The sequence below is a fragment of the Coenobita brevimanus genome, chromosome 34, assembly GCF_032717465.1.
Source record: "Coenobita brevimanus isolate Jiangsu-jjx chromosome 34, ASM3271746v2, whole genome shotgun sequence".
NCBI classification, from domain to species: Eukaryota; Metazoa; Arthropoda; class Malacostraca; order Decapoda; family Coenobitidae; genus Coenobita; species Coenobita brevimanus.
The window spans coordinates 3,914,709-3,929,967 of NC_136987.1; positions in this window are offsets into that span (position 1 = coordinate 3,914,709).

The window sequence follows — 15,259 nt, forward strand, 5'->3', positions numbered from 1 at the left end:
TATCCACTGCAGGACAGGCCTATCCCGACTGAAGTCGGGAGGATACAGCCAATGTATCTCTAACAAGTGGCTTAGGCTGTCTAGTAGAGATTGTATGTTGGGTGGGAAGTGCTTCTTAGTGTAACTGTAGTGTTGGAGTGGCTTTGGATGTGTGTGTAGTCTGTTAACCAAGTGTAATCGGTCCGCGCAAGCCGACTGGGTGCAAGCATACTTTACAGTAAGCGACACTGGTTCAACGACAGCACCCCTGGTGTCCGCCAATGCAGTACGTGGCCGAGCGAACACTCCCAAATTTATTACCCTGGTGGGGGACGATCCCTGGTCACTCGCGTACGAAACGCACACTCTACCACTGTACCACAGAGGCTCCACACATATATATATATATATATATATATATATATATATATATATATATATATATATATATATATATATATATATATATATATATATATATATATATATATTTGCTGTCTCTTCCTGCTGAAATCTGTAGGAACTCCTCTACAGGTGATGTTCATAATTCTTCCTTCAACCTGTCCCTCTTCCTTCCCCCCTAATCCTCTTAGTTCCTACCTCGAGGTTCATATGTGTACTCAGAAGCAAGGGGAGTCTGTGATACATTGGATAGCACATCCAGCTGGCAAGTGGATAAACCCGCGATTGGTTTTCGGACCGACCACTCTGAGTATTGGATATTTTGTTTCCCACTTGTTACCGTTCAAAGGGACTCCCTCACTTGGTGGCACGGATACAGCTGGGCGACGTGGGTATACAGACGTCCCTCAACTCCCTCCCTAATACATCCACCTTAGCAGAACCCGCTACATAGAGGGATTTGATATAGCGTTCATTATCCCTTCCAATACGAGAAACCCTTCCTAAAGATTGCTTGAGGAGGGTGTCTGACATGGAGGGCTATTATTATCCATTATTCATTTTCTTTCTTTTAATTCTACCATAGTTCCTGCTTTTTCATCTCAGTTTCAGCCTGTATTTTATCTTCTAATCAATGTTATCCCAAGGTATATAATCTTACTTTTTTTTTTATCACCATTAATTTTCGATCAAGAAGTCAATCAATCTTACTGTTAATAACCTCTTCTGGAAGTGAAATAATTAAAATGAATAACACATCATCAAACTGAATGCATTGATCTACTCCTAAGCCTTCCATTACTTCTCAAAATCAAGGTCGTGAATAACTTGTTGATTTACGGAACTGAGAATGCTACACGTGAATTTATTTTCATGTCGGACCTCTAAAACCCGGTTTCTCGGTGGATTCTCATGAAATATTTGAAGGACACTCACTATCGTACAAGATTCTGCCACTCTGAGAAATGCATGGTTCTTTGTGTGTGTGGAGATGAGGGGTCGTGTGTGTGTGTGTGTGTGTGTGTGTGTGTGTGTGTGTGTGTGTGGAGATGAAGGGTCGTGTGTGTGTGTGTGTGTGTGTGTGTGTGTGTGTGTGTGTGTGAGAGAGAGAGAGAGAGAGAGGGGGGGTATGCAGGTTGATGAGATTAGGGAACTGACACGGGATCGAGTTGGTTGGACAGAGTACGTAGTGATGAGATCATGACAAGGTTTTGGCATTCCCCCCCCCTCATTTTTTTTTTTCATTTCATAGTCGACGGGTTGATTATGTTAGAGGTGCACATGATTTAGAAGCCAGGATTCCGAGGGCTTGAATGATTTGTTAATGAGTGTGTTGTTGATAGTTCTCCCACTTCTGTACTTTATCTTTCTTTGGTTCTAGATTGTTACTGACCTCACTCTTAGGCTGGAAAAAAAAAAACTCCGATAATGATGATGATGATGGTGACGGCTTCCAGTAACTTCCGTATGATTTGTCCCACTACACAGAGTGGGTGAGGCACGACATTTTTCCGGGATGGAAGAGGAAGGGGAAGTGATTCTTAGAGAATGAGCTGTCTGGGAAGTGGGAGCTCCTAGGAAAATGACATTTTGTTCGGCGATAGACCTCCATCAGGACTAGGTTTTAAATAAGGTGGGATCCTTGTGGGCCGACTTCCTAGGGGAGAAGGGATACGGCTTCCGGGGATCCTGATCAGTGCTGGAATATATGACCATTTGATTTTTACCCAGGATATATATATATATATATATATATATATATATATATATATATATATATATATATATATATATATATATATATATATATATATATATATATATATATATATATATATATATATATATATATATATATATATATATATATATATATATATATATATATATATATATTTGTACAGTGGTAAACCTCTACTCAGACCAAGTTTTAAGCAAAGTGGGATTGTCTAACCCCCCATGGAGGCATTGGGCCTTTAAGGGTGGGGTAACGTCAGTCATTTACCTAGCAACACGAATATTTGAACAGTGTTAGATTTTCACCCGAACCAGGTTTTAGGGAGGGTTGGACTCCTGCAGGTCGCCCGTCACAGGGAACCGTTCCCAGGGTCTACTGCTGTGGGGTGGGGCTACACAAGATTTCTGTGTTTATTATATTACTCACAAGTATTTTGCAACCGGGGTTGTGGTTACTGTTACAATAGACGCAATAAAAAATGAATGCCCCAGTTACTGGACGAATGAATTCCTCTAACGAAAATACATACATTCACGGGATGTGAATTAATCATTTGTTGGTGTTTGACCTTTGAAGTGCATCCGTGTGTGAATGCTTGATCAATAATAATGGCATATCTGAGAGCTTTAAACGCTTCCGCAAACAGTACAATCAGATGCAGAACAATACGTTGGAGTCGCTTCATAAAAGGAAACATTCTACACAAGACAGCTTAACAGTTTGTCTCCTACCAAGCTAATAAAAACCTACTCTTTGTCTGTTAATATGAGAAGTGGACCTTAAACAAAAACAGCGACACAAGAACTCCAAAACCCTAGCAAATTCGCAGTCTAAGCACTCTAAGCATTGTCTTCTCTCAAACACTAGGGCAGAAAGCAAACATCAATATCAAATACAGGAATATACGATATCTACGGGGAAACTAAAAACTTCCCTGTACAGAAACCGATTTTCAATATGTTGCTGATTACAATAGCGATATGTTTGTTATTGTTTGGTGTCCCCGTTGTAGGGAAGGGAGGAGAGGTAGCTGGAGAGACGGAAGAGGAGACACGGAGAAACGGGGACCATTATCTCTCCTCTCACCACCATCTCTCCCTGTCTCCCACTTACCATCCCCTCCTGGACACCCAACCAGGCTTCACCACTGACAAATTGGACTTTCTCACCAGCCACTCCAGTCTAAGTCTCCAGTCTGAGCTTCACCACGATGCAAGGGGGAAAAGATCAAGAGGAAGCATCGAAGAGGAACCAGGAAACACAGGCAGCCAAGAAAACACCTTCATCTCTTCCACCAGCGAGGGAAGACTGAAGAGGAAGTTAAATGAGATCCCGGGTGAGTGCGTGAGTGAGGTGGTGGAGGGTGTCTTGTCTGCCGTGGTGTCTGGTGGTGGTGATGTACTGATACTGCATGACGGTCACCACAACACCCTGGCCACCCTCACCACCACACTACGCCACCGCGCACCACAAACACCAACGCCCATGCTCCTGATTCACGCCCACCCTCGATATTCACGGGTACACCAAACGAAAATATATAGCATAGATACCCTTTGATAGATAGATAGATAGACAGTTACTCTACATTTATAAGAAATTACTTTCTTAACCACAGGAGCCTGAGAGTGCTAATAACGTCGCGATTAACCCAAACTCTAGTACCCAATTTATTTATATTGATTTTTTTTTTTCGATTTTATTTCTATTGTTTTAGTAGGAGTGAGGCATAGGAGCCAGAGTGTTAAATTGAGGGGTCTTTAAGGTACCATTAATCCTTTTGTCCCACTGTTAACCCTTTCACTCTAATGACATATTTTTAGATGAAGGATCGTCTTTACAAGCGGCCTAGCCAATCAGTCACACTCTAAGGATTTTCACACTCAAGGCGCCTCGCCTTACAGACTCCCAAACGTCTGGTGTTACTTGGAATTAAATACTGGTGTTTTACTGGTACCATTATTAACGCTGGAATTAAATACTGCTGTTTTACTGGTACCATTATTAACGCCGGAATTAAATACGTCTGTTTTACTGGTACCATTATTAACGCTGGAATTAAATACTGCTGTTTTCTGTCTATCTATCTATTGCCAGATGCCTTAATCCCGTAAGGGGTGGTCACAAACAACTCTCCTCCATGTTGCCCTGTCCCCCGCCATTTCACTGCCCTGCTCCCGCCTCACATCCCACTCTCCCATATACCTCTCCAGTCCCTCCTTCCATTTCATCCTAGGCCTCCTCCTCCCTCTCCACCCCTCCACCTCACTCACATACACTCTCCTCGTCAGTCTCTCCCTCTCCATCCTCTAAACTAATTCAGTATAATCTAACCTAACTTAATCTCGCTTTTAAAAACCAGCAAAAATGGAAAACCTAATTTTTTCTCGACAAGTCTGAGTTGTTGATTCAGTGCGATATAAACAGCAAACGTTCTATTCCTGAAACGAGCCTTCAATGATATCACAATTACGTAAATATCACTAAATCCAAGGATAAATCATTCAGTAACAAGGCCAATTTAGATAAACACAAGCAATCAGACAATAGTGAACATCCCTATGGCCAACAACTATGGTAATTGATCAACAACAAATTGATTCAACTCGTACATTTTACAAGAGCGCAGTTTTCCTCTCGTCCATTAAGTTTTCTATGTGGTCTGGAGAGACAGATATCTTGCAGTCGTCAGTGTTATGATGGTGTCTCAAGAATAGGACTTTTCACAGCACTTTACGACCTTGAATTTATCTGCTTCTTTACCACTGATCACTTTATAATAGTTTTCTACACTATGTTTCTTAATATTCAAATTAAGACCATTTCCGAATGTGATTTGTGGTAGGTGGTGTCGCTCACCATCCACTCACTCGATGTACTGTTGCTTTGGGTGTCTGCCCTTTCCTCTCTTTCTTCCTTCCTTCCTCTTCTATCTTTCTTTCCTTCATTCTTTTCTCTTACTTCTGCCTACGGGTGACTTTACACTCCCTCTTCTGCCTTTTTTTCCCTTCATTCTTTCCTCTTCCCTCTGCCTACGAGTGACTCTACACTGAGTGACAAGCCAAATGGTTTCCTGTACACCAGGAAACCACTTACTACGCTAGGTGGTAACCATATAACCAAATTATGGCGTCTGGTGGTTTAGTGGGCAGTTGAAGCTCTCCAATCGGATTCAGCCGGTGTAGGTTTATATCCAAGGCATGGTTGCGGTTTATTGCTCACTTCATGCCATTCAGGGATGAGTGAGGCTGGTCTCTCTCGTCTCAAATGTCAGGACCAACTTGCCTAGCCCCGGGCTCCTACGCTCCTCAGGGGGCAACATAGGATTGGATTATGGAGTAGAATAAAATGGCAAATTATGGTATACATTTGGTATTCAAAAAAATTATCAGACCTTGCCAATCCTTACACCCATGGATTTCTTTCTCTGGGGTAATTATGCCGCTTAAAGTTCACTGGACTTTACCCACGAAGAAAACCGGTGAGGCGGGATTCCTGTTTTGCCTTTTGTTTTAGTTGCGGGTAAACAAACTTAGTTTCGGCCAATTATGTTCCGGATGCCGAACTTAAGCTACTATTTGTCCCCATTATACCTAACTGACAAACTGATCTGGGTTACAACACGAAACCCTGTGGGTGGAACTGTCACTGGCTTCTGGTCTACTAAACACCGCGCTAAGGCACAGGGAAGCATTAGCTGCAGAAACTCTATTTTTACGATATTTCTGGGTTATATGAGAATTCTCAGGCTATTACTCTGCATTTCAGTTGAAATGTGTGCTAATATTCTTGTTTTGGTGGAATCCAAACAATAACGTCTATCTATCTATCTATAGCCCGACGCCCTAATCCCGCAAAGGGTGGCCGCAGACAACACGCCTCCAAGTCGCTCTGTCACCCACCATTTGACTACCCTCCCCCAACTCACTCCCCCCTCCCTCATATACCTCTCAACTCCATCCCTCCACCTCATCCTCGGTCTACCCCTCCCTCTCCCTCCCTCCACCTCACCTACATACACCCTCTTAGTCAGTCTTTCATTCTCCATTCTCTCCATATGTCCAAACCACCTCAGTGTATTTCTCCTAATCTTCTCAACCACATCCACATCCACCGCACAACGTTCCTTCACGTCTTCATTCGTCAACCTGTCCCTCCATGTCACTCCACACGCTCCTCTCAAATAACTCATTTCCACTGCTCTCACTCTTGACTTGTTCCCCTCTTGCAAGGGCCGCACCTCGCTTCCATTTGTCAAGGTAGGGATCACATTACTATCATGCAGTGACTTCTTAACTTCCAGACTCACCTCCCTATTTCTCATCACTGCTTTCATTGAACCAACAACCTTCCTTCCCTGCTGTACCCTTTCACGCACTTCATCCCCCAAAATTCCATCCTTACTCATCACACTATCCAAGTACTTGAATGCACTCACGCTCTCCATATCCTCACCATCAAACCTCACTGTACATTCTGTGACTTCATTCCTCTCAAACACTATAACTTTACTTTTGTTTACATTAACTTTCAGCTTCCTTCTCCTACACACTGTCCCAAATTTATTCACCAAACAATAACGTGCAGAACCAAAATACCACCAGCCTACACCCAAAGTATCTATATACTTTGCCTACACCTGCCTGTGTAGCAATTAACCAGGACATCTCGGGATAGATTTACAGTTTCTTTGGGCAGTAAACAAATAATCTCTGACGATGTTTAGAACTGGCGTGTCGATTAAGCTAATAATCCCAGGCTGTTTAGGATTTGTGGCGATTAACCAAATCAAGGGTGGTGTTTAGGATTTGTGGCGATTAACCAAATCAAGGGTGGTGTTTAGGATTTGTGGCGATTAACCAAATCAAGGGTGGTGTTTAGGATTTGTGGCGATTAACCAAATCAAGGGCGGTGTTTAGGATTTGTGGCGATTAACTAAATTGTCCCGGGCGGTGTTTAGATTATGTACTGCGATTAATAAGGAAACCCCGGGCGGTGTTTAGTGTATGAATGACAAATATTCCTGGGCTGTATTTAGAATGCTTACTAGTCTTATAAAGCCAGCGTCGCTGCCTCGCTGACATCAGTTGGCAAACAGACGTCGCGGAGGAAGGTGCAGTCACAGATGCAAAAAATATTCGTCCGTTTCCTATTTATTGCCAAAAGTCTCGTCAGCAGAGCAGACCGCCTCAAAGGTTTTGACCACGCCAACAGGTGTATTGGAGAGGCCTGTGACATTTACACTTCTCAGCACAGCAAACCAGGACACTAATGCCACAAATACTTGTCACAAGGATCATCCTGGAGGCAGGAAGAAAATGGGTTCTTCCCACCCTGTTAAAAATAAAAGAAAAACAGAGTGGTCGACGACTGCCATGGAAAAAGAAGTTTAAAACAGTTCACTCTGTTCCACTGGACTAGGCCTGGGAATCGCATGTTGCAGTCGACGGACAGGCACAGCTCCTGTTAACCTTTGGTAAACCATATACTTTTTCCCTTAGGACGAATATTATCCAGTTCAAAATCAAATATGGAAATAAAACCATACGAAAATGTATCAGTGATGTTACGGTACAAATGAACTTTCCTGTCGAGTATAAACCCGTATTACACCAGGCCGAAGGACAATCCTACAAGCCAACTCCCCCCTCACCCCAGACTGTGACTCTTAAGCCCCGTACACCCTCACCTCAGCATGTCACGCCCCGCACACCCTCGCCGAGAACTGTGCCACCTAAACCCGAATTACACCAGGTCGAAGGACACTCCTACCGGCCAGCTCCGACTTCAGCCCACCCTGTGACGCGTAAACCCCAAACACCCTCACTCCTGCCAGTCCCGCCCCGCACACCCTCGTCCAAAATTGAGCCACCTAAACCTTGCCTACTCTTATCACAATCTGCTCCACTTAACCCTCGCACACCCCCACCCGAACCTGTGAAAAAGCAACCAGAACCCCACCCCCTCGCCGCCTCAGCATCTGACCCCACTGAAGCAGACGATCCAAAGTGGCAAAATCTTTTAATGCAGGTAGTAATCTTCAGATTCTGGAATGCACATGGCCGCAACCTGGACGCTGTTGATGCCGGAGCTGCACTTGTGAAGTATCTCGCCCAGCGTCTCTCACAAGGCCTCGATCTCCGGAAATATCACGCCCCCCGAAACGAGACACGAAAAAAATGTTTTGCCCCACCGCCAGTCAAACCCACAAGGCAGGGGATTAAACGCGTCTCACCTACACCTAACACCACTAGCAAACGGTTTAAACCTCTCACTCCCGCACCCAAAACAGGTCAACAGACTGCCGAACCCGGCACACGATCACCTCACCCCGTCGCCCACTCACTTGCTCCCCCAACTCCCCTCGCCGAGCCCTATCCAGGAGGACAACTTTGGTTGCATATAGTACTCTTAAGATTCTGGAGCACACACGGCCAGTGTCAACCCCAAACACCCTCACCCCTGCCAGTCCCGCCTCGCATACCCTCGTCCAAAATTGTGGCACCAAATCCTTGCCTACTCTTACCACAAGCTGCTCCACTTAAAAACAGCTCAACCTTACCACAATCTGCACCACTTAAACCTCGCACACCCCCACCCGAACCTGTGAAAAAGCAACCAGAACCCCACCCCCTCGCCGTCTCAGCATCTGACCCCACTGAAGCAGACGATCCAAAGTGGCAAAATCTTCTAATGCAGGTAGTAATCTTCAGATTTTGGAATGCACATGGCCGCAACCTGGACGCTGTTGATGCCGGAGCTGCACTTGTGAAGTATCTCGCCCAGCGTCTCTCACAAGGCCTCGATCTCCGGAAATATCACGCCCCCGAAACGAGACACGAAAAAAATGTTTTGCCCCACCGCCAGTCAAACCCACAAGGCAGGGGATTAAACGCGTCTCACCTACACCTAACACCACTAGCAAACGGTTTAAACCTCTCACTCCCGCACCCAAAACAAACATACAGACTGCCGAACCCCGCACACGATTACCTCACCCCATCGCCTGCTCACTTGCTCCCCCAACTCGCCTCGCCGATCCCTGTCCAACGGGAGAACAACTTTGGTTGCATATTGTAATCTTAAGATTCTGGAGCACATGCGGCCGGCACCTACACACCGTGAATGCAGCGGACGCATTGATAAAATATCTCGCTGGACGCCTGTCACGTCCACCCCCAAGTGCGGAGGAAGTCCGTGCCCGCCGACGCCAAATAAAAGAAAAATGTTCTGCCCCACCCTCTTCCACAACCCCACACGAAGAGGATAAGACTACTCAGGAGTGATAGGTTAGCCTTCTCTCAGCTTTATCTTTTATTATATCTTAACTATTTTTATATCTAAAAAAACAAAAAAATCTCCCCCGTGGCAGCCACCTTGTCGTGGTGGGGGAGCTTATGTGGCCCACTGGTGGTGCCAGGTGCTGCCATGCTGGACACCTCATTAGTGAGGCACAACCAAGAGCTGCCAACAACATGCATGTTGATGTGCACGTTTATATAACCAGACAGCTTTGTTGCCTAGTGATGCAAACGACCTCCCTTCCTGTCCCCTGTGGTGTGGGCATATATATATATATATATATATATATATATACTGACGACAGAAACGGTACTGTACGTCATCTCGCCTCCTACCTCTTTATGGCACCACGGGACGGTGTTCCTCACCAGCACCACTATTACTGATGCTTAACAAAAAGCGGGTGGTGGGTAAATGGATGGGATGGGTGGGTCGGTACTAGGCAGGATGGATGGTAGATTTTTTTTTTTTTTTTTTTTTTTTAAGACTGCGTGGATGGTAGATTTTTTTTTGGGGGGGGCAAAAAGTTTGTTTAGAAAACTTCGAAAATATGTATGTATAAAAAAGGTATAATTGAATTTTCTTATGATTCTTTCATTAAAAAGGATAGTTTATGAAACTAAACTTTAAGAAATTAATGCGTAAAAAAAAAAAAGAAAGAAAAGAGGGGAAGGGTAGAAAAGCTCGGTGGCAGCCCCCACGCTACCTGACCATATGGTTGGCAGTTCGAGCCTGTGCCAGAGTAACGTAATATATTGGTAAGAGATCTAGCGGTCTTTGGTAAGAAGTCTCCTCGTCATACAGAGCTAGGCTATATGGTCCATTGGTCCTAGTTCGGGAGATCCACCCTTCCTGTCCCATGGAAGGAGGCTGGTGGGCTGCAGGAGAATGGCAGCTTCGGCCTGCACTCCATCGGCTACAGGTTTAGGTGTGCGTGTGGTTTGGGCTGAGTTGTCATGCTGGCCAGGAATGAAATTTGCTGGTGTATAAATGCCACCAGAGGACTCAGCATACTATGACCCTTTAGCGATGGACGCTTTAAGTGCACGGTTGAGTGAATGTGACCGGGTCATATTCACGGGTGATTGAAATGCGCCTGTAGGTGTGCCATACATTATGAATGAACAGTGATAATTATAAATACTGTGTCGTGAAGGATTTTACACTTAATAACCATGGGAAAACAATTATTCTTATGTGTAATGATAACGAGTAGATGAAAATAAATTGCTGGGAGGAAATCTATTATTCTGACCGTTGAGTTGGGCATCATAGATCGATTTATGTATTGTTAAGCAGAGTTTTGTTCCCGTGACTGACGATGTCAAAAGTATGCCAGAATATTAAAGAATCTGACCACGCACCATTGGCAGTAATTCCTAACATGCAGGACTGTCATTTATATCCTCCTCTCCTCCTTAGACTAATCACGAGTAACTTGGGTTACTCATACTACCGGTGCACGGCCAATCATCCCATACGAAAAGGGTCAGCTTACAGGGAAATAAATGTGGAGTTTAGTGCTAGGACGTCACAGCAAACACCATCCAATCTTGATATAATGAACCAAGATCCTGTCTGAAACATAGTCACTGTGGGATGTAGTGCCATGCATGCTATGAATCAAGATGAAGGGTGAGATGTGACACAGCTTCCCTGGAAAAGACTCCTGGAGGAAAATGTTTGGAAATGAATTTGGAAAGCAATTGACTTTTTCTTCTACTTACGAAAGGATGATTGTCGTAAGATGATCATGTGAATCTCAGCCTTGGACTTACACCCAATTACCCCTTTAGACTCACACTTTCAAAGCTCATTATTAGCCACAAATCCATTACCTTTACTATCCCTATTGATTGGCTGTGATTTCCTTTACTTTCCTTAATAAAGCTGCAAATCTTACTGACCTGTATCATTCCTTTATCCTACAATTACCCCTTTCAATACAAAAGCCTGTTTACTTAGTGTATTCTTATTAGGGTTTATTATTTTTATTATTATATGCATATGGGGGAACTATATATAGTGGTAAACCTGTATTTTCTGTTTTATATAGTACCATACAGTGGGATGTATTGGGTGCTGACGCAAAATAAATCGCTGAGGAAGGGGTGTTACGTAATCTGTCGACAAGAATTACGTCAATATGCAGAGAGAGAGAGAGAGAGACAGAGAATGACAGACAGACAGACAGACAGACAGATTGAGAGACAGACAAAAGAGAGAGAGACTGAGAGAGAGAGATACAGAGACAGACAGACAGACAGACAGACAGAGACAGAGATAGAGAATTTGTAAGACTGGATATGAATAACGCCAGTAATCTTACGAAGCCACAACCTAAATCGGTAGAGAGGCGACCTGCGGTCATAATGGACCCAGGATCGAATCCCGGCTGGGGCAGGGAACAGTTTAAGGATTTGAATTTTCTAAAAAAAAAAGCAGACTTTAATGATGTACCAGATGACCCGCCGACATGTCGTAAAAAATACCCCCGCTAATACCAATACACCAGTCCTGTATGAGACAGCCCTAACATGTATTCAATATAGATGATGGGTGTTAGCGCCGAAGTGGTGACATGTGGAGGTGTAGGAGGGCTACTGGGCCTTGGAATGGGTCACTGCCACCGAGAAATAGGCCCTGAAGCCTTTGCCCAGAGTCGGACACGTAAAAAAAGAAAAAAGAAAAAAATAATGCAACAATCGAATGGACACCCAGATCCTCAATTGTGCTTCTCAGTAAATAGGGAAATATACAGAACCAACCTTGTCCATGAGTCTGATCGGTCTTATTATGTTTTGGTACTGGATTAGTCAGGAGGGAGATTTTCATTTTTTTTTTTAAATATATATAAAGTTTCATTTGACTTGTAACTGATAGAATGGAAGCCAAAAATAGATTTTCAAAAGAGGTGATGAAAAGAGGGGAGGGAGTCCTCTCCAAATCTGGTAAAATGTATTAAAACGAACACACCCACACCCCCCCCACACACACATATCCACTCACACCCATCCACACCCACAAAATCATCCACCCCCGATACACACACATCCAACCCACACACACACACATATCCATCCCCAAACACACCCACCCACATTTACCACCCCACACACAGACGCATCCACATCAATCCTCCCACACACATTCACCCCACACACATCCGACCCCAAACACACCCACACAGCATGAAAACAAAACCAACACGTCAACGTCCCCAGTAACCCCACCTCCCCATCTCCCTCTCTCCTCCCACTTCGCCCCACCTCCCTCTCTCCTCCCATGTCGACCCTCCGCCCACCTTATAAGGCAGTGAAATCAGTTTCTTCCCCTTCCTCCCAGTCGAGGTCGGTCAGTCTTACGCATCTTCACCCTTCTTATGTCGGCCGCGTCCATCCGCAGACCCAGGACTCGTGTTTATCAAGAACCTAACTGATCTTTGCCATAAACAGGTCCTCAAATCTGTTAAGCTTTGTCAGAAATTGTCTGTGGTTGGTTTTGGTGGATGGCTGGATGAATGGATGGATGGATGGATGGATTGTTCTTTTGTTTTGTCTCGTTTCGGTTTCCCATATTTTTCATTTTAATAATTACTCCAATTTGGCCGTAAAATGTATGTCGACTAAAGACAAACGTATATACAAGAAATTTAACACAGAAAGTAATCCAAATAGAGTCTATAAATCACCATATATATATATATATATATATATATATATATATATATATATATATATATATATATATATATATATATATATATCATCATCATCATCAACCGTTTGAGTATCCACTGCAGGACCGGCCTATCCCGACTGAAGTCGGGAGGATACACCCAATGTATCTCTAACAAGTGGCTTAGGCTGTCTAGTAGAGATTGTATGTAGGGTGGGAAGTGCTTGTTAGTGTAACTGTAGTGTTGGAGTGGCTTTGGATGTGTGTGTAGTCTGTTAACCAAGTGTAATCGGTCCGCGCAAGCCGACTGGGTGCAAGCATATTTTACAGTAAGCGACATTGGTTCAACGACAGCACCCCTGGTGTCCGCCAATGCAGTACGTGGCCGGGTGAACACTCCCAAAGTTTATTACCCTGGCGGGGCACGAACCCTGGTCACTCGCGTATGAAACGCACACTCTACGACTGTACCACAGAGGCTCCATATATATATATATATATATATATATATATATATATATATATATTGTAATGCTGGATAGAATTAGGCTCGACTTCTCGTACCTATTTTACCCAACGTGGAGCGGGGTCCTCTTTCGAGACCGGAGCTAGTGCAATAAAGAGAGGTAGGACATAAAAACCTTTGGCAACACCATACACGTATATTACCACAGTCAGACACAGGACACTTCAGCAGACATTACAACACAATATAGAGCAATACAAAAACCTTATCTAAAATATTGTGTATCTCGCAGGATACTAGCTTTCTAGATACCAATGACAATATAACAAATCTTAGTGCTAGGAGTGTAGTAAATACAGGTGCGCGCGGAGCGCGTGAGGAGGGGGGGGGGTTTGTGATCCACCAGGAGGAGGTAGGGGAGACACGGAGAGTGACTTAAAACGGCGAGGAGATAGTTATGGTAATATTGAAGGATGCCCGATATTAACAAGGGGAGTTTAGGTGTTTTCTGTTGGCGAAGATTCTTTGACAAATAACTCTGATTCTTACTTTGGCTTTAAGAGCGGGAGCGAGGAAGGGAGAGAGTTTTTAGGAATAGCCTGCGGAAGAGGGGAATATCGTTAATACTCGCCTTCCTTGATATTTTGGTGGAAATAGGTTTCTGTAGGCACAAACTTATTCATTACACATCTCCTAGGTATGATATGTAGACTCTCGCTTCACAACGCGTAACAAAGTCGGAATACTCGTGAATACTATTTCACCATATTACTCAGAGACTAGCCAATAGAACTCCAGTAATATTTTAGTCTTTCTTCGGGTTCTAGAGATATGTCTTTAGAAAGATTCGGGGTGACACTAGCACGTATTTTCACTTTAGGTCTCGACCCACATTCTCGTCCTTCAACTGGATATTGTGTTCTGATTTACCCCAATGGAGATTACATAAAGTCACTGCACAATACTTAATCTAAGAGAAAGGGGGTCACACTTAACCTACTTCACGATTGTTACAGGGTCACTCGTATTTTCCTCATGGAGGGAAACAAGGACACGTCATCGGCGATCCGGTCGGACTGAGGGCGTCGTCAGGGCGGGGCGAGCCGAGAGGGCACGGGCCGCTCGCAAGGGCGTCCTCTCGCGTCCGGGGGTTTCCGGACTGGGCTCCGGCATAAGGCCCGTAGGACTGGGGCCGAAGAGGTCTAGGAACCTCTGGGTCAGGTCCCGGCGTCGCGGGGGCGTGGTGAGGTCTCGCCCGGGTGTCCTAGGGCGGGCCGGAAGAGGCGACAGACTGCGGTCTCCCACGACCAGGGGCACCGTCAGGGGGACGGCTGCGGCAGCGGCTGTCACGGGGGCCCGACAGGTGTGTCTGCTCGAACGCCACGCGTAGGGAACAGAGACCGGGGGAAACAGGGAGGTCTTTCCGGGATATTCTGGAGCGAGACCCCTGAAGTTCAGCCTCCGGTTGTGGAGACGTCCCTCTCCTCACTACACCCTGGGAGCGACCATCGATCGTCTCTACATGGGCACTGGGGGAGCGACCATTCATCATCTCTACCCGAATATTGTGGGAGCGACCATTGATCGTCTCGACCGGAGTGCTGAGGGAGCGACCGTTGATCGTCTCTACCTGGATTTTGGGGGAGCGACCATTGATCGTCTCTACCCGAGCACTGTGGGAGCGACCATTGATC